Below are 27,321 nucleotides of genomic sequence, written 5' to 3'. Positions count from 1 at the left end.
CACCTATTTACAAGGAAAAATACATTCTGTTATACTCTGATTTTATTTCAGCTCCTATTTTCATATGAAGGAGCCCCAAAGTACTGTTCCACCACATTTATTTTGCTCTCAGACTAGCCGCTTAAAATATCAATAAATGTAGCTAATGCAAATGCTTACAATGTATGTATATTGAATACTGGTTTTAAGAATAATAAGAAACAGGATATGGCTGTATTATGTCTTTGGAACAACATCCAAAAGGGTAACGGGGTAATACAGAAAAGATTCCTTTTAGTGACATAACCTCTTAACACAGGGAAAGAAGCATCATTCACACACTGCTGGTTTAAAGAAAATTAAGCCTTTAAATATGGACACTGCATTTTAATATTTCATGATTGAATTTATATTGTTGTGTTTTGATATGTGTGTCTCCCAGATGCATGGAAATGTGTATAAGCATGCAAAAATAATTCTAGCATGTTTGCATGCTAACGCCTGCTGTTGCCTGTGGTCCTATGCCTATGACCCCATACTGTCTTGCTTAGTTTGTGTCTCAGTGTTCAATGTGCTTGCTTCATCATTTTAACTAGTTTTAGCCCTAAGGATGATTTTATCATATATTAAAAAAGACCTTCTTTCAGATTAACATCTGGTATGCTTGATAATCATATTTAATAAACAGAATTTCCCAAATGATTCCTTTAATTATTATGTGTGAGTTTATGAAAAATACTGTTGCTCACATATCCTCTGATAGGAGACATTTTAAAGAAGAGAAGATAACAGCTAAATATTTACTACACAAGAAGGTTGTTTACATTTTCAGGGGACTGTGGTGACATTCTGTGTTGGTTTTGTACAGTTTTTCTATTATCGTGTAGGAGATCTCCAGCTACTATGCAAGCACCAGAGAAGTCCTATACCCCAAAAGAATGCAACTTTTTCTAAATGTGTTTTGGAATGCACTCAGCTCTGTGTAGACAAAGTGAACTATTGATAATGTGAATAAGCTAATCAGATCATCTATTCTGACTGGTTGAAAAAAATAAAATGTTGAACTATATATTTTACTTCATGTGGGGAGTATGAAAATGTGTTAAGAAATGATTCAAAAGATGAAACTGCCTCAAAAACTATGTAGTTACCTTTGAGTAGATAGATCTGGATGAGTGCAGAGGAGACTCCCCTTTCTACAAAGGCAGCTGTTATTGTATAATCTTCATTCTCACATTAAAGTTGCTCTTTCATTAATAATATCAGGTAAAGTGTCATTTGTTTAGTTATGAGTTGGATAGCTGCCCAATAACCCTATATGTAGTTATTTGTTGCCCAGTATACATGGATAAGCAGTACAACCTTCTTAACATATGGCCACAACAGGCTATAGTATGTTTTCTAACTGTTACAGCTATCTGTTAGCAATTGTAACTACCTGCTTTCCAAAGCAGGCTCTGGGCAGTAGTTTAAACCTTGGCTATGAGACCATATTCTATTCCTATAATTATTTTGGGGTTCCTAATGCAAGTGCACGTTTCTTTTCTTAATTAACATCAGGCTAGCATAACCTTCTCATACCTGCATAGATTTCCTGCTGCTTTATAGCATATGCTATTCGTCACTAGAAAACTTCCTTCTTCACTGAGAAAATCTCCCTTGGTACAAATCTGAACAAATGTATTTAAGCTTTAGGTGTAACTATACTTAAGATTTTAGAGCAGTCTGACCCCCGGGGTCCATCTGTTAGTCAGTCTTGTATTTTAGCTTGCTAAGTTTAAAATGGAGATGCCACAGGCTTCCTATGATTAATTTCTTTTCCACTACTGCAATTAGCATATTACATTTTATTGAATGGGGGTATATGTACACTATATATTTCTGAACAATACACAGATAAAAAAAAAAATGTTTAACGAACACAAATTTATCTTCAGTCTTAAATTCCTAGTGTTCCTTGGGCTTTGTTTTCTGTACCAACTGTTGCTTTGTAAACATACTCTGCCTCCACTTCTGGCATCATCTTTTGTAAACACAACAAATGAAAGAGTTTACGTGTACCTTAGAATTCACATTTACCTGTACCTTAAAATTCAGTCATTGTGAGCTCTTCCGGAATTGCATTCAGATTCCTTAGTTTTCAGCAGTGGTCAAGTACTGATGATTAGGTTGCATTTTCTGTCTTTTTGATAATGTCATACCTGCTAAAATATATAGATATCAATACTTCTTGGGTTGGTGCAGCTGAGTTATTGAATGTGAATCCTATACATGGATATTTCTCCTTGTTTTATAGAGTATGAAATTATTCAAAGAACAGACGTAAAATATTTTCTTCTTCTCATTGTGCTACTTTTCATAATCTTTTCAGCACTAACACCTATACAATTCAGAGAAACAGGACATTATAGAAACTCAATCTTTGGCATTGTATACATACGGAAAGCAAGGGGTTGCAATCAAAATGAGTCTTGGTCACTTGCATCTTACTGCATCCCATCCTCAATTGTTGTATGATTCTGACTTGCCTAGATTCTTCTAGTTCCATACTATCTCCATCTTCCAATGCCTGCCTTTAGATTAGCTATGACGCCATGGATAGGACAAATGTATTATAGTCATGCTCTCATATAGCTATGGGAAACTATGATGTACAGGACTTGAGCTTGTTGTTGATTAAAAGCTTCAGTTTTTGTATTTGTAAAGATGTTTGCATACTGCATTATCACCCCCTCCTTAACTTTCCATATCTGAATACATAATTCACAATTGCAAATGCTTGTAGCTTTCAGGAAGTAAAACATAGCATGTCTATGCACACATTTCACTCATCATCCTGTGCTACTTCCCAAATCTCTTCATGACATTTCCTATTTGATCGAAGTCTTTAAGATAGCCATCTGTGCTGCTTGCTAGCAATCTTAGATTGTCCTTTGATGTCAAAAGAGGTGATCACATTTAATACTTATCAGAAATGATTATTTTCATTCACTTCTATAGTCTTCTCTAATATTACTATGGAAGGTGCTATGTGTATGGGAGAAAACCACATGTCCAATAACAGTCATGCCTTCATTTACTATTAAGCCTCTCTACATCTTTATATAAAAGGAAAACATTGCTGTATAAAGAAAAACATGCAATTGTAAATTACTTTTCATTTTAACATATTCATAACTGCTGTACTAAAGAAGAAAGGAGTAGTTTAATTTGAACAGCCTCAGAACATGGCTGTCATCTTTTGAGATTAATGTCCAACATGGAATAGTCCAAAAATATTTGGATTTTGCAGATATAGTAAAGTGCAAATTTGCTCAAAAACTGTGGCAAGCCACTTGCTATAATACTAACAAGCAGCTTGCTGCAGTTAAGATACAACTCACGAAGCACAAGTGCTTCAACCATGACTGCAAATACAGTATATGCATTCCTTTCTGAATGACTGCACTACTGCACAATCAGCAGCTGCCATTAATGTCCCCAACTGCCTTGCACCTGGGGAAGCCACCCCCTTTGCCCACCCTAGCAATGCCTCTGGTACAGATGTTTCTCTTTACATTTTAAGATTTCATTTGTAGTAAGCATATATCTTTGGTTCGAGCTTCCTTCTCAAGACTTATTGATTTCCTTGTATATGATAATGTCATCTTATACTGTGCAATACTTATGACACAGTGCAAAACCTGTAACTGTAAAAGGTTTGGTACAAGACTAATAAAATAGAATTTCCACGTAGCCATACCTGATGGTAAATCAATACACTTCATTACTGAAACTGTTTCAAGAAGGTATTATACTCTGTTTGAAGACATCCCTCTTGCTATATGTCTTAACCAGCCCTTACCTTGCCTTACCTCCTAGGAATCTAATTAGGCTTCAAATTTTCTTTGCACTTTTTAGGAATACCAAGAATTTTCAGTAACCATTTGAAATGTCGGGACACACTACAGCAAGTTCCGAAATGTGGAGACTGAATGGCCAAACGATTAGACTTACATATACAGAGTCTGAGATGCCATTTTTTGGAATATTCCTTTTTCTTTGAGGTATGCTGATCTCAGAGTATGTATATGTGTGTGTGTGTGTGTGTGTGCATGTGTGTGTGTGTGTGTGTGTGTGTGTGTGTGTGTGTGTGTGTGTGTGTGTGTATATATATATATATATATATATATATGTGTATGTATATATATATATATATATATATATATATATATATACAAATTTTGGGTTGTGGAGGGGTCCCCCCCCCCTGCAAAAAGAAGTTTAAAGGAGAAGAGTGATTTCTGAGATTCGCACTTCTGCTGTGGGGGTTTTTTTGTCTTGTCTGTACTTGGCATTTCGAGTGTTGACATTTCAACAGTGAGCCAAATTTTTAGCCAAATCTTGGGTGGAACTTTAAGTTTTTCAAGAAAATATTAATTGTCCACCATAGATACTACAGTTTCCTCCCACATCCCAAAGACATGCTGTAGGTGGATTGGACAACTCTAAATTGGCCCTAGATGTGAGTGCATGTGTGTGTGCCTTCTGTGGAAGGTTGGGCGCCAGGCTGGCAACTCGACACTGTAAAACTCCACTGCCAATCATGAGCGGACAGGTGATCCGCTGTGGCAACCCCTAACCGGGAAAAAGCCGAAAGAAGAAGAAGAAGAAGAAGATACTACATTCCGTTATTTAAAGCTAAGTGGGCCAAGCAAGTTAAAGTGAAATTAAATTATTCTGCTTACTCACTCATTCACTGATACACTGATACTATGAAAACCCAATTAATCCAGTGTAAAATCATGGGCCAACTGAAGCCATCCCACAACTCATTGAGCACAAGATGAAATTAGTGCACACACACACACACACACACACACACACACACACACACACACACACACACACACACACACACACACACACACTCACACACTCGCATATGCATGCACACACAAGCATTCATCCTCAAACAGTATGCACATGTAGAGACAATTTGCAGGATTGCCAAATCACATAGTGCACAACCCACACAAACACAGGGAATACATACATTGAATGATTCCCAGCTGAGGTTCAAACTGAAAACCTAAGTATTGCAAGGCTGTGATGCTACCTGCTATACCACTGTGACACCCACAGATCATTTCAAACCTACACAGGAAGCATGTAAGAGTTTTCAGCATAAATATGCACACAGCCTCAGCCTGACAGAATATTTCTCCTGCTCTTCAAAGATAAAGAGCACCTTTTATTTATAGATAAGAAATAGCCAGTCATGATTTAAAATATGGAAGGTGCATAATGTAAAGAGCTACTAGCTAACCAAAAGATGTTTATGCAGTGACTCGGCATGCACTTTACAGAAGAGCTTAGGCAATGTGCTGGACAGGTGTTCATCTCAGCATTGCTCATGAAGCTATATAGTGCAGTACTATAGTTCTGATCAAAGTGCACTGTAGCAGGCCATTCAGAGGATCAGCATTCATACAGACTTTATTGTGAATGCTGAGTAATGCTTCTAAGCAGAAGTGTAGCTGGCTCAACCAACCCCCAGCACTGGGCCCACCAACTGGCACCCACCCGCTCAGCTCTTCAAATGAAGAGCAGAAAAAAAATTCAGTAAACACAATTTGAATGATGCTTCCTGCAGCCAGTACCTAATTCATGGCTTCTGTAATAACTCCCACTCCCCTAGTTCTTCAAGCGAAGAGCAAAACAAACAAATGAGATTTCCATTCCTTCTACTGGCATACCAATGAGGTGACAGATACATCTCAGCCCCCTCCCCCAGCCATTCAGGTCCATTACTGTGCCTTGCCCCAACCATCTTTCCTTACATTTAGTAAAAAAAATAAATAAATAAATAAAAATCATTTTTTTTTCTTTTAAACTGTTGAAAACTGCTTGCTACAAATGTTGTAAACAGCTCCTGTACCCTGAATGGAGCTCTGCGTCACTCAGGTTTTAGTTAGAAAAAAAATATTTTTTCTTTCAAGCTGTAGTAAACTGTGTGCTATAAATGTCATCATCATTATCATCACGATCACCATTATTTTCTAAGCTACTTGAACTGGTGATGGTTACAGTATTATCAAGATGGGTAGAATGGATTTCTCTATCCTGAGAAGCATTTTCTATCTCACACTATGAAATGAGTCTACCAAGTAAGGAGAAACAGTTCGAGAGTGAGACATCTGAAGAAAAAATATGAACACGGGAAAGAAAAAGATATTTAATATGGTGCAATATTATTGCAAAGAAGAAAGCAAAACTAATCAGTATAAAACAGCAGCACCAAAGATATTTGAATAGAAATTAATGCAACGGTATCCATATATGGAAATGTTCACAATATAAAAAAAAAAAAAAAAACATTGGGGGAAAGTAGAAAAGAGGTTTAGTAATGAAGAAGTTAAAGAAATAGAAAATAAAGTTATGGATTACCTGCAAAGTGAAGGATTTAGTGTAGAAAGCCGAACTCTGATAATGTCACAAGAGTACCCAAATTAAGGAGAAACTGGTGGAATGTGAAACATCTAATTACTTGCCACATGAAGATACTATTAAGCCTTTAGCAGCAAACCAGTACAAAAGTTCAGATGGAGTTGCACAGCAAGGAAAGGAGCAGGAAACAGTGGCAACTCTGACATAGTCAATGTTGTAGAGTGGATAGGCCAGTAAGTTCCCATATGAAAGAGCAACGGATGACGCAAGATGCAGCTGAAGAGAATATGTCACAGGAAGATGTTCTGGAACTTTCTGTATAATGCCCACAAGAAATGGAAAACAAAGAATATTCACTCAGTTTAGAAGAACATGATCTAAGGGAAAAGTTGCTTGATTTAATAGAGATGGTAGATATATTAAGACTGATGAAAGAAATAGATCACAGAAAGTCAAAAAGCTAATTCCACCTAAAACGCGGCTTTTCAGCGCTTCTGTGGATCCCTAGTGATATCTGCATTGCTTACTGTACTTATTTCCTTGTTTCACTTGAAAGAAAGTTACTGTTTGTCGTTTTTGCATTTAAGTTACCTGTAACACATTGCATTTAAGCCTGGCACTTGCTCACTAAAGCAATTATATAAGTCAGCATTAAAAATTAAAAGCACTACACCCTCATAAACTCCCCTTGAGTACCTTGTTCCCCATTGGACCTTTTTTTCAATTATAAAGGAATTCCCAATACTATTCTAGCATGTCCAAAGGTCAGTTGTCAATCTCCTCTCCGGTCCAGCTGGTGAATCTGGGAATCTTGAGGCAATGTTACAACTGCCTCATGTACAGACAACCTTCTCCTCCTCCCAACAAATTCCAACACATGTGAGAGATGCAACCATATAGCCAAACTGGAGGCTAAGCTCTTTCAACTCAGTACTGGCATAACCAGTCAGGAGGAGAAGGAAACCACACTCACTACAATTCCAGTCTCACATAGACCTACCACGACAGCAAACCAAACACATAAACACACAAAAACATACTCGGAGGCTCTAAATAAAAATCTGCCTAAGCAGCAGAGACCTCCAAAGCAGACACCCAAGCAACCGCTACCCCAAAACAAAACACGTGCAACACATAGCTCATAAAGCCAGTGTGCCAAACAATCACAGCCCTTAAGGCTAAACAACACACCTGATACACTTGTAATAGGTGACTCTATCGTCAGGCACACTGACGTCCCGCTCACCAGGCTGAACAAGGAGAAGGTCATGGTGAGCTGCCTGTCGGGCGCTAGGATCCGCCACATAACACAAGCACTCAGGTCACTCCAAGGCAAGTACAAATATGACTCAGTTATTGTCCATGCTGGTGTGAATGACCTGAGATGTACCTCCCTGGACTACATGAAAAGAGACATAGAGGAGCTCCCTGAGCATGTAGCCCAGGCCGGTATGACCCTGACCTTGAGTAGCATCTTACCCTCACCAAGAATGATGCCACAATATGAAGACAAGATGATCGATTTCAACAATTGGCTTAAGTATTGGTGTCATTCAAAGGGGATCCAATGCCTGTCAGCCTGGGATGACAAGCTCGACAAACCACGATGCTTCGCTTGGGACGGCTTGCACCTGTCACCCCTGGGCTTTCGGATATTGGCAAAGGCTCTTGCTACCCCCATAGTGCCTTTTTTAGGCAAGGCTCAAAAGACAAACCCACATCCATAGGTATCACAAGGGATAAGAAACTAAGAGTAATGCTACTCAATGCCAGAACTCTAAACCTCAAGATGCACGCACTTGAAACTCTCCTTAGCATGGAGAACATCGATATCTGTGCAGTAACAGAAACCTGGCTCAAGGCTCCCGAGAGCACCCCAGCACTACCAGGTTATACCTCATACCATGCTTTTCGGCCCCAAAACTTGGACCGAACCACAAAAGGAGGGGGAGTATCAATATTCGTCAAAGATACCCACACTTCCAGGTTGGTGGCACAGCACGAAGCATCAGAGACTATCCATGTGCAACTAACAGTGGGTAAAACTGCCTTCCAGTTTATAGCCTGCTACAGACCACCCTCCCAAACCCAGGAGCCCCACTCGGCCTTCCTGAGAACACTGGAAAATATGAAGGTCTCTCCAAACACCATAATATTGGGCGACTTCAACTACCCAAACATAGACTGGGAGCATTACCCTAGCTCCAACACCCTAGCCCAAAGGTTTCTAGAATTTATAAACTCAAATGCTATGGAACAACTTGTTACCACTCCCACAAGAGGGGAAAACATACTGGACCTGATCATCACCAACATGGGGACTTTATGCTCCAGACCAGAAGTGTATCCCTCACTGGTAAGATCAGACCATAAACTAATCTCACTGGATATTCACATCCCGACCCCACCCCTGCCCAGAAAACCACAGTGAAAAACTTCTCTAAAGCAAATTCCACACTCCTCAAAACCGAGGTGGAATCCTTCAAAGCCCCCGGGCCTGTGGAAAATACGGCCCAGACCACAGAATCCTTTATAAACGCATTCTATGAACACCTTCAGGAATGCATGGATCATGCAATCCCAAATAAAACCAAGACCCAATCCTCCAAAGGCAGATGTCCTGTCTGGTGGACCCCAGCCATAAACAAACTATACAATAGAAGGAGGAAGCTACTACATGATAGAGCAAAATCCCAAAAAGGGAAGGCATCTCTGATCAGTAGTAGCAAAAAACTACGGGCACTCATAAAATCGTCTAAGGCCAGCTTCGAGAGAAAAATTGCACAGGACACTAAGGATAATCACAAGGCTTTCTTTAGTTATGTTAGGAACCTGGGTGGGAATTCCCAGATATTCCCAGAATTAGTCCAAAATGACAAAAAATACACTGAACCCACAGACATTGCCAACATCCTAGCTGACAGGTTCAGCGCAAACATCTCCGCCCCCCACCAAAAGGGCAAATATCTATCCCAGCAGAGTGCTGCCCCCCTGACATCTCAGATGCTGAGGTAAGAGCTGCCCTCTCCAATGCAAAAAACACAGCATCAATGGGACCAGACAGTGTCCCGGGCTGCATCCCACATGAACTCCAAGAAGAGCTAAACCCAAACATAAAACTACTGTTCAATCTCAGCCTTACTACAGGATATGTACCCAAAGAGTGCATACAGCAAAGTGGTCCCTCTCCACAAAGGTGGTGCCTCAACGGATCTTGTAAAGACTAGAGATCCGTTGAGGCATAAGCCTGACTAGCTTGGTCTGCAAAGCTATGGAAAGAATCATCATGGACCTCATAAATAAAGATATTGGGGACCTACAGACACTGGATCCTACCCAGTTTGGCTTTGTTAAGGGCAGATCCTGCCTCTTAAACCTGGTCGATTTCTTTGAAACAGTCACCAAGGCCATTGATGAGGGGAAGGTGGTCAACACAGCCTACCTGGACCTCGCAAAAGCCTTCGATACAATACCTCACTCGGGCATTATAGCTAAGCTCACCAGCTTAAATATAAACCCCTATGTCACTAGATGGGTTGCAAACTGGCTCAAGGACAGAACTCACATGGTTAGAATTGCTGGAGCCATGTCAGACTCCAAACCAGTTACAAGTGGCATCCCACAAGGCTCAGTCCTGGGACCTCTGTTGTTCGGTATATATTTCTCGGAGGTACAGGCCAACACGGAAGGACTGTGGCTGACCAAGTTCGCAGATGACTGCAAACTGGGTGCCATAATCGACTCTCCAGCTGACACAAGCATCCTCCAAAAGGGCCTCATAGAAACAGACAACTGGTGCCAGAGCCATGGCCTCAAGCTAAACGCCCAAAAGAGTATAGTCATCCCCTTTGGCAAAAACAAAGTGCCCACAAATTACCACTTAGGTGGTAATCCATTAAGTACAGAAGAAGTAATTAGGGACCTGGGGACCCAAGTTGATAGCAATCTCTCATTTGACAACCACGTGGCCAAAGTGGTTAGAAAAACATTTTATATAGCCCACCTAATCATGAAGGGATTCACATCTAGATCAGGGGAGGTCATCATGCCTCTTTACTCATCCCTCATCAGGCCCATAATTGAGTACAATGCCCCTTTTGGGATGTACCTTACCAGACACCTGCAGCAACTGGAAAGACCCCAAAAGTACCTCACCAAGAGGATCAAAGGGCTCAAACAGATGCCATATGCTGCCCGGTTAAAGAAACTGCAGCTCTACTCAGTGACATACCGCCTGCTCAGAAGCGATCTGTGCCTGATGTATAAAGCCATGTCCAACCCGGAATTAATGGACATGCTGCACCTCAGAAAATCCAAATCCCATCGAGCTACGCGCTCGAGAGACTTGAACCTCAGCACTGAAATAAATAGGGCATGCTGGAGGGACAGATTCATAACCCAGAGGCTCCCTTCACTCTGGAATAAAATCCCAGTCCAGGTTAGGCAGAGTCCCTCATTGACTCTCTTCAAGAGGAATCTTGATGAGTGGATGGGAGATCGTAGGTTTACCCCGGGTATCACCTCTGTGTCACTGTTAGACAGAGGCACAGGCAGATAGCCTAGTATGAACCTATGAACCTATGACTCAAAATGTTGGAAGTCTGATAAAACAAATGATCATAGTAATCAAGACTATTAACATAATTTCATGTGATGTAACAGAAGTAAATAGGATATATTGCCTCACAGCAAGAGGTTCTCCTGTTCGATTCTCGGCTGGAGTGCCTTCTGTGTGGAGTCTGTATGTCCTCCCCGTGGTCGAGTGGCATTCAAAAGACATGAGTGAATGGGTGTGCCTTCACTGAAGGTTGGGCGTCGGGCTGGCAACTCGGCACCTTAAAAAAAAAATCTACTGCCAATCATTAGCAGACCAGAGTTCCACTGTGGCGACCCCTAACCGGGAAAAGCCAAAAAGACAAACAACTCTGCAGCTAAATTAATAACAGATGAAATCTTACATAAAAACGCAGGGCAATAAAGGAAAGGAAGGGAAGAAATCAAATGCCATCATGGAAGTATTGAATAGAGAAAACTATAAACCAATTAAGGCGAGAAGTATCCCAGTTAGAAGAGTACAGAAATGGGAACAGATCAACAAAAATACTCAGAAAGATAGATGTGATAAAAGCAACATGCAGTATCACAACAGACCAAGATCTAATAAACTAGAGCAGAACAACTTAGAAGATATGCAGATAAGTATGAAGGAAAAATAAAAAATAAGCAATTCATTGATGACCCAAAAAAGTTTTATAGAGAACTGGGAAACAAAGCAAAGGAATAGAAACACCACCAAAAAGAGAAGAAATAGACATATTTGGAGAAATATATAAAGACCTTGTTGAACAAAACAAAGATGCTGAATGGATAGAAGAAGAAAAAGAAACAGTAAGAAGCTCACATGTCTAGGATATGAAATGAGGTGAAGTAAAGGCCAGAGAAGTTGAAACAAAGTTAAAAAAAACCTAACTGGAAAACCCCAGGCCCAGATGCCATACCTTACCTCTAGCTAAAAGTATTAACATTTTTAAATGAAGATTTAGCCCAGAGTAAGAACTACTTATATGTACATCCTGAACAGACACCAACCTGGTTAACGACGGGAAAAATGATACTCCTCATTAAGAGTGAACCTTCAAGCTATCCTAAAACTATAGAGCAATAACTTGCCTTCTAACAATGTATAAACTATATACTAGAATTGACGGCAGCAGAGTTTATAGTCATTTAGAAGAAAACTCAATCATGGTAGTAAAATGAAAGGGTAACAAAAGAAAGCTACATGGAACAATGGATCATTTGTTTTTAAAGAAAAACATATTGGAGAATTATAAAAAGGGGATGAATCTAAGTATGGCATGGATTGATTACAAAAAAAAACAAACATTTGAGAGCATCCCACATTCATGGATACAGGAGTGCTATCAGAAGTATATGACACATCCTGCATTGATCAGTTACATTACAGTGACCATGAAACAGTGGAAAACCACTTAGCAGCAAAGACATGATAAAGGGGCAAATTATTATCCTAGGGATAAAACTTGAAAGAGCGATATTCCAGGATGACTATTTGTCACTGTTGCTGTTTTGTCTTCCCCCTTAACTCATTAAGCTATCTACATAACAGTTTAGGTCATGGTTACAATTTGGCTCCCAGAAACCAACAGTGTAAAGACTTCTCATTTTCTTTTTGCGGATGATTTAAAACTGTATAGTTCTTCAGATGAGGGGCTGAGAGCACATCTGCAACTGGTCAAAACTTTCTAGGATTATATAAGAATGTCATGTGGTCTTGATGACTGTGCAAAAGCAACATTTAAAGCAGGAAAGCTGCTACACCAAGAAAATATCAGTCTGGGACAGGAATGTAATATAAAGGAACTTGAACAAGAAGGAGTGTATAAATATTTTGGAACTGATGAAGGATCGAAAATAAAGCATGAACAAATGTGAACAAAACTCAATAAGGGATATTCTAAAAGACTAAAATTAATAGTGAAAATGGCACCTGACATCTAGGAACAGAAGCCAAGCTATAAACCAGTTTGGTTTTCCTGTTCTAACTTACAGTTTTGGGGTGATTGACTGACTTGCCCCAAAAGGTATTTGATCCCTTTGACAAGAAAACAATGAAAATGCTTCTCACTTATCAAATGATATATAAAAATCAGTGTACACAAAGACTACATATTCCTCTTTCTGAGGGAGGTGCGAGCTTCCTCAAAATTGATTGCATGTACAGGTCTGCAATTGTAGGACTGCATACAAATCTGCTGAATTCACCCGATCCAAACATAGTGAAAGTTTTAAAATATGAAGAGAACAAATCTACAATGATATCCCTACTAAGTTTAGTAGAAGTATATAAGTATCAAGGGAGAATGGAAATCAAACCAGAAATAGACAAAAATCAGACAGCAACTGAATGTGCCAAAAAAATAAAAGAAAGTATATAAGGAGAAGGAACAGATGAGAAAACAAGGAACATGGAAAAGGCACAAATACAGTTGCAAGTACAGAAAACTCCTGGAATAATCTTATTTTGATCAGGATCTAATGAAGAAATGGTTAAGGAGAGGCAAATTTAAACAACAATATGAAAAGTTAATATTGGCTGCCCAGGATATTGGACCACGTACACGCTGCTTTACAAAGTCTGTTGAACATGTGGGAGAAACAAACAAATGCAGGTTTTATAAAACAGAACTGGAAACAGTCACACATCTTATTACTGGGAGTGATACACTAATGGCAGAAGGCCTGTTTACTGAAAGGCATAATAATGTGGCAAGACTGTTGCATTGGGGATTATGCAAACATTACAATACTAAAGTCACTGAGAAGCATTGGAAATATGAGCCACAAATTATTACATAGAATGATGACATTTATATCAAATGGGATCACCCATTGTCAACAGTTCAAAAAAATAGATGCGAGGAAAGCAGATATAGTAGTCCATGAAAAGAAGAAAAGGGTGTGTGGCCAAGATGCACTCAGAGTAACAGCATTTCTCTTCAGCTCTGCCTATTCCAATTTTCTCTGACAGGATTTTTAAAATATATCTATCAGAAATCTGGATTTTTTAATAAAAGGACACTTTATACTTTATACAAGGATAGTATAAAAAATATTTTTGATTATTTTATTTTTTCCTGTCAAAAAACATTGAACTACTCCAGTCAACAAGATGAGCTTCAACAAATCTTCTCACCAGGATACAACTTTCATAAAGGAATTACAAAAGAAATTACAATCTTTGTTACTTAACATTCAAGAACTAACTAGTAAAATAGATAAAATGGACCTGAAATTGGATAGTTTTAAGGAGAGCTGTACTAAACAAATTAACATTATACATGAAGATTTAAAACAACAGAAAGAACAGATTTCAGGTATGGAAACAGCTCTAAATGATATGGATTCTAGGCTCCAGGAAGGTGAGCATAATATTGAATTCCTTTTAAAGCGAAATACTCACATTTTCTCTAAAATAGATGATTTAGAAAACAGGTAACTTCATTATAATATTAGAATCTTTGGCCTGCCAGAAAAAATAGAAGGACATAGTATGGAAAAGTTCTTGTCTACATGGATACCTGAAATACTAGAATTACCTGAGGCTCTTTCATATGGTATTGAGAGAGCACACAGATGTTTGGTTTTATCAAAAAAATAAAAAAAGCAATTATGCAAGATCTATGATTGTAAAATTCCTTTCCTCACATGATAAGGAAATTGTCTTAAAGACAGCACGGGCAAAATCTCCAATTAAAATAAAAGATAATTTAGTTTGTTTTGATAATGACTATTCTCCTGTGGTAATTGCAAAAAGTAAAGTTTTCCTACCTTTGATAAGAGAACTTAAAAAAAATCAAATAAAATCTCACCTGTTGTTTCCTGCAAGGCTTATAATATTTTACCAGGATACATCTAAATTATTTGAAGATCTTGACAGTGCTCTTATTTTTGTTAAATCTAACAAACTTTTGGACAAAATAGAAGAAATGGATTGGGCCAATGCTAATTTGAAGGGATTAGCTGAAAATGAAACTTGGAAAACCTATGAGCATAAGACGAAGCTAAGAAAATAAAAAAAACTGCTCTTATTTGCTTCTATTCACAATGGAAATCCAGTTTGTTTGTTCTAAACACACTAATGACCCATAAGGTCAGGAAAGTTGATAACTGGAACAACAGGTAAGATTTTACCACTGTTTATAATACTTTTTAATGATAGTCTTTACTGTTTTTTATGCTTATTATGCAAAAATTTAGTTGTTTCTTATTTTTGATAGGTATGGGTTAATGTTTAAATTGAGTTATTATTGTAGTCTATTTGTTGCCATTTGCATTGAAGTACAGTTATATCTATAGGTTGCAACTTTATTTGGATAAATATCTTCTTTAATAACATGTCTCAATGATTCTGTGCTTATTTTCAGTTTAGTATTGTATTGATAGAGACAGTTTATATTGTCTTCAGAAGTTTCTATACACATGATTATAGTGTATATATAAAGTTATTTTTTGCATCTGCTTTCTCTTATTGGCATCCAGAGCTATTTTTAACATACATTTTGTTGTTGGTAGTGTTCGGAGATAATATAATCCATGATATGTGGATAAAGACGATGTCCGGACTGATTTTGTGTTATGGGATTACTGTTGGTAATGTCCAGAAATGTGGTGGGCTCAAAAGTTGCTGTTGGAAATGTATGGAGTTGTTTGGTCATATGGGGTTGACGTTGCTGCTGCTGCTGTTTCCCTTTCATTTTTGAATGTTTGCTTTTTCTTTTTTTTATTTAATTCTGGCTGATATGTGTCTTTTGTTGGTGTGTTGCTGTGTTGCTCTGTTTCTCTGTGGTTGAAAGTGGGGTGTATTGTATTTCACAGCGTTGGCCTCTGGTTTAGAGAGGTGGTTTAGAATGGTTTGTGAGCTGCATAGCGGCTTCTGTGATTGCTGTACATTCAGAAACTGTTGTTTCACCACTCGTGAATGACTTCAGCGGCTCAAGTTGCTTTAAAGTTAAAGTGTCTCCTACTCATTTTTTCCCACTGAAAATTTGAAAGTCTACAATTATTCAGCTTCAGCTCGAGACCTACATCATGATCGGTCTCTTAATATGGACTTTCTCCCTTGAGTTACATCTAGATTGTTGCCATGGAAACCATAAATCCCTATACCAGAAATAAAGTGTCAGAGGCTTCAGAACACTTGAACGTTTTAAAGGGAAGAAAAAAGAGAAAAAAGCAATGGAGATTAGACATTGTTTCTATTAATGGGTGATGTGATATATTTACTTATATGCAAACAATCTATGTTTAATAATTATAACCTGTAATTAATTTATTGATTACTTGTGTATTATCGTACCACGTTTGGAAGGGACTGCATAAGCGGCTTGCTTTCTAACTTTTCTATGGTGGAGAGCTATCACCAGCCTGTTTTAGATATTGGTATTAGTTATTGAAGTCAGTAATTCTTAAGAAAATTGATGTTACTTCATAATGAAGTACATAGGGTTGTGATTGTTTAATATTTGGGCAGAAAAAGTGGTGCTTTTTCGTTGGACCCCTACTGCTTCGTGTTGGTCTGCTTTTTGCAGCTTGTGCATAATATGACTTTATTTCACAACTCAAAAAATAGGATTGAGGTTTAGAGCTAAAATGTGACACAAAACTATAAATAACTTGGCTATACATATATCAAAACCACTCAGCTTTGGGTACTGTTGCGGATTTCAAAATTGGAGGAGAGTTATTTACATATTTATACATAACCAAAGAAGTGGGGACAAAGGAGAGTGTAAGGCATTTTAAATGCATTAGAATTTTGTAAACTCTATAGCTCTAAAAAAGTTTACTTTATAATCCTGGGGAGAGTAGTGCTGCTGTGTCACATATTTATAAAAAATAAATAAATAAATAGAATGCTTAAATTGGAAGGGGTGGGTTGGCAGCAGGGGTCTGGCCAGGGTTTTCGGAGTTCTCCCTTTTTCAGAATGCTGCCGATCCTCGTAGGTGACTTAGCCATGCTTGTTTTTTCACGATCCACATGATATGTACAGAGGTGGAGGTGCAGCACAGCTGTATGGAGGGTATATATTGAAAGGCATTTGGACGCATTTCTTGCTTGGGCATTTGAGGACATTTGTTGCACTTCATATGTGTGGGCCATGGCTCTATAGAATAACTGTACACGGGGAAAGTACTTTGCTTCACGGACTGTGTGATAGTCTTAAATGTTGAACAAAAAGATGCAAACCAACCAGAAAAACGAAGAAAAAACAAATGTCAGGAACCAGAAGGTGAGGCAAAAAAAGGGTATTAGCGTACCACACTTTATTCAACGCTTTCATCCAAAGACTTCGTCAGAATACACAAATTTCATCTAAATCAGACAGTTAAATAGTCACACCAATAAAATAATTAATTAATCAATCAATTTAAAGACATATTGGTTTAAAACCCATACAAAGAAAAAAGCAGAAAAAAAATAATGAATACATATATGAATGTATAAATAAAGAACAAGGAAAATTCATGCTAATCAAAATATGCCTGGAAGTCCAGGTCCTTATTTAACTTTAACTTCCTATATCTTAAAAAACACTTAATATTAATAGCTTCATTTAGTCCGGGTTTTTTATTGGAAAAAAGTCTAATTTGCCATAAAGTCTCCTTTTGCTCTAAAAAATTATTGAAATCCCCACCCCTGATGCCTGCGTTGCAAACTTCTAAAATAGAAAAAAGAAATTTTTTATATTTTTCACACTCTAGGGTATGACGAAAAAGTGCATTCTTACAATCCTTAGTTTTGATACTGTAATTATGTTCCCTTATACACTCCCTTAATGTCCAGGTAGTCATCCCGACGTAAAATGCCGGACAACCGCTACACATACCAATATATATTACCCCTTTAGTGGAACAGTTAACAAAACTGGGAACTTCAAAGGTAGTGTTAAAATGTTCCAACATGATAAAAAGCCCCTCAGAAATGAATCTACAATGATTACATTTACCACAACAAAACATACCCCTGTTATTTGTCAAAGGTCTATTAGATTTTTGGTCAGCAGTTTTCAATAACCCTTTAAAATTGAAACAATTTCTAAAAACACATTTCGGTCGATCATTTAAACTCTTAAATAAATCAGCATTACCTTTAATGTACACCAATTCTTCTCCAAAATATTTTTAATATTATAATAATCAACCGTTATATCTAAAGAACAAACTACGTCAAAGGAATTTCTACCATTAACAACCCTATCCTTATTTCCTACAAAATTTTCAAATGTTGTCCTTAAAATTGCCGGATAAAGAGAGTCTCGTTTATTCAATATCTCCTTACTAAGATCATTCAAAAAAACGGGGTCATAACCCCTATTAACAAACATAGATTTAATTAATTCAAATTCCTTTATCAAATCATTGTTTCTAGTAGTCATATGACAAGCTCTAATAAACTGTCCTTTAGGTATATTTTTCTTTACATACTTGGGATGGTTACTTTTAAAATGCAAATAACCATTAGTAAAGGTCTTTTTTCTATAAACTGTACTTTGAAATTTATTTGTCTGATTATCCCACCAGAGAGTAGCATCTAAAAAATTAACTGGAAGTTTCTCTTCACTAAGAACAAATTTCAAGAAATCTGATGAGTTATTAAGATAGACCATAAAAGCATCTAATATATCATAATTACCCTGTATAATGAAAAAAAGATCATCTACAAATCTATTATAAAACAAAATGTTGTATTTTTCTTTTATTTTAACCAAATAATCAGTCTCACATCGAGCCATAACCATTTTGGCGTATGATGGAGCAGCCGCGGATCCCATGGCTACCCCCCTCTTTTGTTTGTAGTAGGTATTGTCAAATATAAAAAAAATTATTATTCAGGATAATATCAATTAAGTCACAAACTAAAGAAATATTCCCTGTTTTCATTTTAGAATGGGTTGTCAAATAACTGCGAACAGCTTCAAGCCCCCCTTCATGAGGGATGCAAGTAAATAAAGAAACAACGTCAACAGAAAACATGGTAAATTCTAAATTATTAAAATCAAAAGATTCTGAGAATATTCTCAACTTGTTGAGAAAATCCCATGAATCCCTTAAATAGGAAGGTAAGTCCTGCACTAAAGGGTTAAGTAAAGCATCTACCAGTAAGGCTATACCTTCAGTAATAGAATGTGGTGAAGAAACTATCGGCCTGAAAGGCAGATTAAACAAGTCTTTATGAATTTTTGGGATGCCAAGAAGCACTCCAATTTTTGGTTTTTCAACAACACAGAAATCGTACATTTGAAAATCCATATCACAAGACATTAATGCATCATATAAAAAATAATAAATATACCTATAACTGTGGTTAATATCAAATAAATTAATTATTTCATATTCTTCAGTATTACTTAAAATATGTATCATACTTTCTTTGTATTTAGATGTATTCATTACAACGATATTGCCCCCTTTGTCACGTTTCATAAAACGGAGGTTGGTTTTCTTTCTAAGTTGATTAAATCCCTTACGTTCTTCATTTGTCAAATTATCAAACCATCTCCTGTTTTTTCCTAACGTGACCGCCAAATCTTGTAAGCACATTTCTTCAAAAACCCTGATAGTATTATTTAAAGTGGGTGTGTAGGTGGAAGGTTTAAAAAACATTTTGTTAGAACAAGATACACTATTCATCAAAAAATGAATATTTAAATTATGAGTATACTTTTTGATATCAACAACAGTTTTACTGAATTCAGCTTTCCTAGTAGGAACAAAATTCAACCCGTACCCTAAGATACGGAGCTCAGTCTCAGTTAACACAGTATCAGACAAATTCACAACATTAAAACTTTCACTGAAACCTGAATTTAAAGTCTCTAGATCTTGTCTCCCGATGAATTCAAACTGCTCACCATCCTGCTTCTTGTAGTTACAGTTCTTTTTACATTGTTTCCTTTCTTCACTAAAAAAGGTTTAGAACCACAGTCAGTAGCACCGCTTGTGGAATGATGTAAATTTCTGCTTTGGTTAGCAGAAACAAGACCTTCATGACGTGTTTCACTATTAACTGCAATCTCCTTCTGAGAAGGGTTCAGTTTGTTTACAGAACCCACATAGGAAAGTCTTTTATCAATGCCAGATGCTTCTGGCCCACCAGATTTAAAACGGTCCAACATTTCCACTAGCAATACCTAATTTGGAAATCTATTCTGTTTCCTCAATGGCCAAAACTATTTACCAACTTATAGATAATTATATGGCAAACTGGAAAAATACCCTAAAAATCTTAATTAGTAGTTCTATAAATAACAACAAACTTCAGAAGTTAATTATACTAAGTATCTCCTTTATTTGGGTTCTAAAAGAATATCTCTTATTTTACTCCTCTCAAAAATTTAACTCCAATTATATAATTTTTCTTCTGAAATCCTTTAGAAATTATATTTATAAATTCAAAATTTATAAAGAGTGGATATATATTATTTTTCCTATAGCTTTCACACAAGGTGTCATCTTTTCATCTGATTATAATAAAATACTTTCTTTTCAACAGAAAAACCTAATATTCTGGTTTCAGTTGATGACTAAAAATGACCTGAAAACTATAAACATCATTAAAAATCAATATGAATACGATTCTTTCTCTTGGTTAGATTTACAGGAAGCTTGGAAATATGTTCTAAACAAAATGGATTCTATGTCTTTAACAACAAAAAATACAATACCTAAATTATTTAAATTTATGATAATAGCTTTACAATATAATTCTACATCTAAAAATATTTTATCTCATTTATATAAAGCAATCAAATTTGATTTAGATAACCCTTCAGAAAGTTATTGGAACTATTTTACTTTAATTAATAATTATCCCCCTACAGATTCTGACAAAATAAATATCTTACCCCGGGATTCATGAAGCTTGCGCCAGGCGCAGGCATAGCGTAGGTGATATAATGCCAAATATGGCTGTCGAGCGATTCAGGTACGATCCAATTCCACATGCACTACCGGCGTACTCCAGAACTGTGCAGCCCTCGGCTTAGGTATGCTAATCACCCCATGCGCAGTGCCGCACCATGCAAATGATGGTACATAGTGATTCATGAAGTGGTGCAGGCGTAGCGTAAGCCCATGGAAATGTAAACAAAAAAACACGGTTTACATTTTCCCAAACAGAACATTAGAGCTATGGAAGTGGACCAGACTCATGTATTACAAAGTTAACATATGCCAATGGCTAAATACACAGCCAATGGCATAAGAAAAGATGCACAACACCTAAAAAACAACATTTAATGTCATGTCCACAGTAATGCAAAGTACAACCACAGGGCATGTGTGCGCAAACTGGAACACAAAGAAAATATATACAAATGTCATAAAATCGCAATGTAATACAAATCAGGATTTCACCATAATACTCAATGGTATGCATGGTACACCACTACCAAGCTGCAAGGGTTTCTAAGGGTCTGTGACAGTGTTCAGCGCGGTAACTATGAATTAGTAGTCAATGCCATGCAAATGAGGCAGGTAATACTGAATCGCAATCATCCCACCAGATTAAGGATGTACCATACGGAACAGCGCTATACCACCGAGGAGTGTCTCAGAGGTATACATGACATCAGCAGTAGGGTGTGCCACCATAGCTGTAAGCACATTGGAGTAATGCAAATCTGGCCTGGCCATTGCTAAGCAAAGCCGCAGGACAGGGGTAGGGAGGTAGGTATAGCATCGTTTAGCTGAGAGCACATGTTTCCTGAAAGCACATGTGTACGGGGATGAAAATGTGCCCGAAACCCAGTAAGTGGATGCACGCGCCATGAACTATAGCACAAACAGGAAGGTCAGGGGAAGAAAAGAAGGAAATGCCGCAGTAGGGTAATTGGAGTACAACTGAGCAATTAACACCTATTAACTCACAGAGGGCAATCGACGGCAGCTGACACGTCTGCTCACAGAAACCTGCAAAACAGGATAGGGGAGGTGTCGGATTGCAAAGAAAGGAGAACTGTCATAGCAGAGCAAAGCAAACCTACAGTAGACCGGCAATAGAACACATTACGCAAGATAAGCCAGGTCTAGGAAAGAACAAATGAAAGCAGGCTGCAGGATGCATGCCAGAAAATGGTAGGTGAAACTTGAAGAAATGTAAAGGGAAGGGCAAGAGGTAATCCATGGCAGCCAAATGTAATTCAACACCAAAAGCACCACAATAGTAGTTCCTGTAGTAAAACACATAAGATACCCTGTAGCTATGATCGTACATACACACCCTATGACATCATCGGTGTTCACAGCACAATAGTATAAAGTGTGAAAGCACCCTACACACACTTGTGTATTCCCAAACACTGCACCATAGGTGTAAACACATGGGGAACTTTTAAAATGTACATGTTGGGAGCTGCCATAGCTGTGATTCATCGCCATGTGTTAGACACTGACGCTGTTTTGGAGGATGATGCTGACAACCACCGCAGGCCACGGAGGAGGAGAAGAGTGTTCAGACCAAGGGTAACCTACCAGGGGCTACATGAGCTGGAGATAGTAGAGCATTACAGGGTGGACAGGGACATCTTACAGCAAATAGTTGAGCTGTGCCGGCCATGCCTGAGAACCAGAAACAACAGAGGGGAACCCATCCCAGTGGACACGAAGGTATGTGTAAGCTTGCAAATACTAGCCACAGGTACCTTTCAAAGGCCAACTGGAGATATAATGGGGATCTCACAGGCATCAGCATCCAGGGTGCTACACCAGTTCCTGGATGCCATGTTACCACATGCCAATGAGCATATATACTTCCCCTGAACTCAGGAGGAGTTGGCCAGCAATATGCATCACTTCCACCATGTGGCACACTACCCAGAGGTACTGGGTGCGTTAGACTGCATGCACATACATATCAAGTCACCACCCAGTGAGCATGGTAGGCGCTACATAAACTGCAAGGGATTCCACTCCATCAACTGCCAGGTCGTGTGCAATTCCCAGGGCATTATCATGGATGTGTGTGCTGGCAGCCCTGGAAGCTACCATGACTCCCATATCTGGCATGCCTCACAGCTGTATCAGGTATTTGTCAGGGGGGACATCCCACATGGCCACCTTGTGGGGGATGCTGGCTATGCACTGGAGCCGTGGATGATGACTCCAATCAGAAATGCACACACACCCATGCAAGAATGCCATAATGAGGCACACAGACAAACCAGAATCATCATAGAGCGTGTGCTTGGGATGCTGAAATCACGGTTCCGTTGCTTGGACACATCTGGTGGAGCCTTGCAGTACTCTCCAGGCACATGTGCCCACATCTTCATAGTATGTACCATGCTACATAATATGATCCTGCGGAAACAGCTGCAGCAGGGACAAAATGGTGAAAGCCCTCATAGCCCACCGCAATTGCCAAGGCCATCACAGGCACAGAGGGATTCAGACCACGAACACCCTGTGCCAGCCCCAGTAGGCAGACAGAGACATGCCCAATATGCCTATGTCTTGGCAAAGAGGGAACGTATAGCACATACTCTGACAGTGTAGGCCCCTACAGACTGACACACCTCTCCACCTGCACACACAGTAAAATGGATGGCACACACACATGACCACCTGTAAATTGTAATGTATAGGTGGCCTACTGTGTGAATCCTACATAGGCAGCCCTCAGACATTGTACACACAACAGCTATTGGAACAAGGAATGTCAACACCTGAACAGTACATGCACCTATCAGCATATGTTGGTGCTGTGTGTATAGGTTCCTAGGTACATCGGTAGGTACACACTCGATTGTCAGAGGCCATACACCAAATGAGGCAAACAGTGTCTGCTGTCACCACAACATTGAGTAACCAACTGTCGCTCAGTGGAGCAGAGGCAATTGCGGGATCACATGTGTGTAAGCACTGTTCTCCACACACTCTGCACGGATTCCTTGCTGCATTAATGAGGGGCTCCACATAATGTAATCATGGATGTCGTGTCAAGGCATGGGGTGTACCCATGACAGGTATCCATCACCCCAGCATGCTCCACCAATGGTCGTTTGAAGGTGTAGCACATTATCGTGTGTGGCTCACTGTGATATACATACCCAATGCTGGAGTACATCCAGTAAACATCACATGGACATACCATTAATTGGACTCATCCATATGTAAACTAACTGAGTTACCCATTAAAATGTAGTATGGAGTAACAGCCATAGTATACTCCACATACAAAACTCCATAACACATGTACAAATCCCAGATGCCCAAGTGGTAAATGCAGTGACTGTCGTGCATGTTCCCGGTCCCACGTCCTGCAAGGAATGTAACGCAATCCCAAAGGCATGAATAATGCATGTCGGATGCAGGTCATCAGATCATGTTTATCACACGTTAGCGGGAATATGCGTTGCCCAGTGCTGGTAAGAGTCGTTTAAATATGACAATACGGATATGCATGAAACAGGGCTAAGCTTCTCTGAATAAGGTGCAGATCATGGTCAATGATGTCCAGAACAGGTGAAACCAGCATTATTCACCCCTGTACTAATAGTACCTGCTCTGAAGGGTAAAACGACCACTGCCAGGAGTAGAACACGCAACACTATGGTAGCCAAGATGTACCTACGGCAGGTGTGTAATGTGACAGGTTCAAACACAAACGTGCGGAGTCCAGGAAACCGTATACACCGACAAGTACACAATGAAAGGTGTATTCTGCCTGTCACTCTCTCTGTCAGATATATATATATATATATATATATATATATATATATATATATATATATAATACAGATAGAAAGGGTGATAGAGAGAGATATATGTTGATATATACGGATTCACCGATATCTGCAAATATATAGATAGGTCAACGACTTGTACACAACCATGGAGGTACAAATAAATAGGATACCACCAACTATGGAATGTGTCACATACCGACATGCGTAACCACGAGGCTGAAAGACTGAAAGAACACAGTACCGGAACACTAGAACCACGAGTAATATTATCACGATATGAAGGGACATTTAGATACCGCTGCCGGTGTTGCGGTCCATGTAGGTACTGTGTTCAACTGTATTTGTGATTGCCGTAGTCTTTGTATGTGTGTGTTGAGGGTGTCATGTGTGTGTCTGTGTGACTGTAATGTGTGTGTGTGTGTGTGTGTGTCTGCATCATGTGTCTGTTAGTGCCAACTCGGAGGTAGATCATTACAGTAGGTGTGGTTATAGCTAGCCGTAGGCATACGGGTACCACCTGTACCACATTAGGAGGGAGAGCCCCTCCCTGGGCAGTTGTGTCCTGACATAAAACATTAAAAAGGGCAAATGTCTGAGATTGTAGGACATTATTATGTCCCATATATTATGTAATAGTTGCATTAAATAGTTATGCCTGTATGTAAGAAACGTAAATGTTACATGCAATATAATAAGTAGCCAAAGCCCTACAACAATAAGTATGTATTGAGGATAAAAGTATGTGCTATCATGTGTACTGACCATGGGTATGTGTTGGCCTGTAAACACCGATGTGTGTCCCGCAAGTGTCCCACAATGGCCATTTGAAAAGGTGGCAACCCATGCCAAAGAGGTTCAGTTACCAACACAACTGCAATGAGTGCAAATATCTGGGACAGAAATACACGGGACAGCTGTCATTTAGTAACATCCCTTTATATATCACTGTAATTCCGGAGGTATGGAAGTATCAACCTCACCTGCATACTATACAGAAACCAATTAACAATGGCCCAATGTATATGCCCATAACAAAAGTCTACTAACTGATAGGTATTTAATTAGGGAAGGAGCCCACACACATATATGGAATATGTAGAAATGCAAGCCCCACATACCTGTATATGCTACGTACATCCACCTACATCCCCCACACACGAAACTATAGCAATACAGACTGTAATTACAGCACAAACATCCAGTCAGTCAATTACATCTGCAGAAGCGTTAACATACCTTGTGAGAGACACATTTTAAAGGTGCCACATGAAATCGTAGCCATTGTATAATGGAACAAACAGCAATGTTACAGGTTTTGTTTGCAATAGTCCCTTATCAGACAGTTGGGATGACAGGTACACTCACATGTAGAACCACATACTCTAGCCGTCACACACAATCCACGGGGGACATGAATCCAAACTATCCGTGTCTCTACACATAGCAGTTGCAATTACACACAACAAAACACAATACAGGCCGTCTCCTCGAAGGTAGGGCAAATGGGCAACGCCCAAGTGGAGAATTCAATTATACCCCACTGTTTCCATGTAATTGGCAAATGGAGTAGCTGCACAGCTGATGTGCAAGTAATAATTTACTCAGGAACACCAATTGGTGGCAGGAAACCACATATTACAGGTATCGACGTATATAAGGATGACTTGCCAGACATTCAAACCGTATGCTCATACCATAGAACTGTTTAAACAGTGTAAGAGAGATAGTTACAAAAGTCCGGAATGATAACAAGGTATGTAGAACACTCAGTATGTAAGTGCATGTATAGCCTGTTTTGTATTAATTATGTTAGTGTATGTATAGCCTGTTTTGTATTAATTAAAAGTGTCCTCAATGCATAAAGTGGGAAAAGGTATTATGTAGTGATGTCTTGCTGAGCATAGTAATGCTTGTAGAAATTGTGTGTCCTGCAGTGGGCCACAAGGTAAACATCACAGACACCACAAGGGATGCTACATGAGGCTTTAAACAGAACAATTCCATACCACTTGCCGTTAGTGGTAGGGTATGTCCAACAAGTACGTGCCATAGCAGGGAATAGTATATGTTGATATACTGTCACAGTAGGCATGTGTATGGGCATATAACGACAATGACATGTCTAAGGTGGTCCCGCTGTGCAAGTATGCTTTGCATTATGGGATAATATGTAAAATATGTGTAATGTACAGTATTGTAGGTAGATATGTCAGATATTCTACACAGCATAACAGGCATATCATGCATACCAAAGGTATCATCTATTGGCATGTACAATATACAATAACAGGATACATATGGCTTGTAGTCATGGGACACTGTAACAGCATGATAGCTAATCTAAATGGAAGAGCTACTCAATTAACCATGCACAAAGGACATGTAATAGCTTCACAGGTTCATAGTGAGGTACTATGCAGTCTGGCAAGTCTATGTGTAAGCACAACTACAGTGTTTACACCAGCGGCACCTCTCTAGGGTAATGTCCTGTCTGTGAACAGCAGAGCCATGTGTTACCTGCACCTCTGCACAGTACAGCCACTGCAGTGATCCCTGGCGTACATGCGTGTCTCCCATCCACCAAGTGAGGTATCACATGAACAGTGCTACTGAGTGTTTCTGCGTGATGTACATAGGAATC

At 38.8% G+C, this 27,321-nt stretch overlaps 1 protein-coding gene across 3 annotated transcripts in view; it reads left to right on the top strand.

Moving 5' to 3' along the window:
* The window catches only part of KCNC2 (potassium voltage-gated channel subfamily C member 2), a 1,362,034-nt gene that overhangs the window by 1,104,329 nt on the left and 230,384 nt on the right, over window positions 1-27,321 (top strand). The window lies entirely within an intron of this gene.

Source organism: Protopterus annectens, chromosome 11.part0, assembly GCF_019279795.1.
Source record: "Protopterus annectens isolate FY-2018-M chromosome 11.part0, PAN1.0, whole genome shotgun sequence".
Taxonomy (NCBI): Eukaryota; Metazoa; Chordata; order Ceratodontiformes; family Protopteridae; genus Protopterus; species Protopterus annectens.
This window is presented reverse-complemented; position numbering and strand designations above follow the sequence as displayed.